Below are 2,500 nucleotides of genomic sequence, written 5' to 3'. Positions count from 1 at the left end.
ATAACACGGACATCAGGCAATGTTAAATTAGCTCTTTAGATTAAATATGCTTCAGTGTGACACTGAGGGTGCAGATATGGGTGTGTGTCATGCTGTCTTTAAAACATATAAATGACCTAAAAGTCGAGGAATAAGGCTGATTGTACATTTACCACCATGATCGTTTTTTGAGTTTATAATACTCAGTTGTACAAGCCCGGCTAGCTCAGTCGGTAGAGCATGAGACTCTTAATCTCAGGGTCGTGGGTTCGAGCCCCACGTTGGGCGCTGCTGTTTTGGAGAGGATGATGTAAAGGACAAACTACCTTTAAGATTATGCACACTGGATCAACTGTTAATGAGAGTCTGCCACTTGTCATGGAGGTTTAGTGTGGATCGATGCACATACTATCCCTGTTGCCCAGCTAGCTAAAATCAATAAAGCACAAGACTTAATCTCAAAGTTATGATTTCAAGCCCCTCAATGGGGTTTTGATGTTTTAGGGCAGCACTTCAAAGATGGAACGGGGAGAAAGGTTCCTATATTAGAAGGGAATTTAGCTGCTGTCTAAATTTGCTTTAGTTATTAAGCTGTTTAAATTTTTTGACAGGAATACCTTGTTCAAAATGTGTCATACAAATAAAGTTATTATTCAGTTATAAGAAATGAGAAGTTGACAGCCCGCTCTGCGATCTCGTCTCACTTAAAAGGCTCGAAGCACGGTGGCTCTAGTTTCTCAAACACGGCCACTAAGGTAGCAACGTGGCTGAAAGATTGGCTGGATGTTGAAAATTTGAAAATTTTTAACATTGCAATGTAATGAGAAGAACATTCAGACATTATATGGGGAATAAGAATGTACAGTCCATATAAAGAGCATTATCAATCTCCTTCCCTCTTCTCTTCTCAGTGGCCCCATGATCCAGTGCTGATAAAACTATCAACAGCGCACCTGCACTGGGCTGGAAAGCTGACACGCACATACACACACAGACACACACACACACACACACACACACACACACAAACTCAAACAGATGGGGACAAGAATCTTACTTACTTAGTACGTGCTCACTTCAATCTACTCTCCTTTGCTTTTAACTGTCTTTCTAACTTTGTCCATTTCCATACTTCTCTGTTTTCTCATCATATGTCTGATGCTTGCACAGTTCAGCCTCCAAATGTTGTCTTTCCTGCATTTGTGTGGTAGTAAAGATAGGATACTGATAGACTTTTGCATGATCTCTAATAGTCAAAGCTTGTTGCATCTTAATCAGAGACCAGTTTTGGCTATAAACAAATACTCCTGGGTATCAAAGAAGCTTTTGACTGTCTTTTAGATCATTTAGATTGTGTCAAGAACAGTACGACACACACCTCTATCTGCATCTTCAGTGTCGTGTCAATGGCTGAAGGGGATTTAAATTAGAGTTCATAGATAAACAGACGCTCATCCAGAATGTTTTCAGAACTTTTCCAGAGTTGCAGCAGTGTAACTCGGTGCTGTTGCTCTTTGAAAACGTCCACAGGCCAAAGAGAGCGTGATGTTATATTTGGCTACTGAAGATGTGCTATCCAATACTTTCCGTTCTCCCCCCGTTCCATCTTTGAAGTGCTGCCCTAAAACATCAAAACCCCATTGAGGAGCTTGAAATCATAACTTTGAGATTAAGTCTTGTGCTTTATTGATTTTAGCTAGCTGGGCAACAGGGATAGTATGTGCATCGATCCACACTAACCCTCCATGACAAGTGGCAGACTCTCATTAACAGTTGATCCAGTGTTCATGATCTTAAAGGTAGTTTGTCCTTTACATCATCCTCTCCAAAACAGCAGCGCCCAACGTGGGGCTCGAACCCACGACCCTGAGATTAAGAGTCTCATGCTCTACCGACTGAGCTAGCCGGGCTTGTGCAACTGAATATTATACACTCAAAAAAAACAATTATGGTGGTAAATGTACAATCAGCCTTATTCCAACTTTTAAGTCATTTATATGCATGACACACACCCATATCTGCACCCTCAGTGTCACACTGAAGCATATTTAATCTAAAGAGCAAATTTAACATTGCCCGATGTCCGTGTTATGTTTTTGCTGTGTGAGTGCAGCGGTAGCGTGTGCATAATGCCAAACCAGAATTATGTATCAATGAGAATGTCCATAATAGAGTTCTTAAAAGCTGATATGGGGATAAAATTGTGTGTTTTTTGCACATTGTTCCAATCTATGGCCGACATTCAACAGAATATGGTGAGCAGAACAAGTGTTATAGTCAGTAGGTGTAGTTCTCAGCATGTGGCAGAGGTAGTGGGATACAGACCAACAACATCTCAGATGTAGTTACTCTTTGCATCGTTGTAAAACACCAGCGCCCAACGTGGGGCTCGAACCCACGACCCTGAGATTAAGAGTCTCATGCTCTACCGACTGAGCTAGCCGGGCATGTGTTGCTTAACTCTTACTCTCAAAAATCACAGCCATTCTCTCTTAGATCATTCATATTTCAAGGACAGTAC

Source organism: Scomber scombrus, chromosome 22 (assembly GCF_963691925.1).
Source record: "Scomber scombrus chromosome 22, fScoSco1.1, whole genome shotgun sequence".
In the NCBI taxonomy this organism is placed as follows: Eukaryota; Metazoa; Chordata; class Actinopteri; order Scombriformes; family Scombridae; genus Scomber; species Scomber scombrus.
This window is presented reverse-complemented; position numbering follows the sequence as displayed.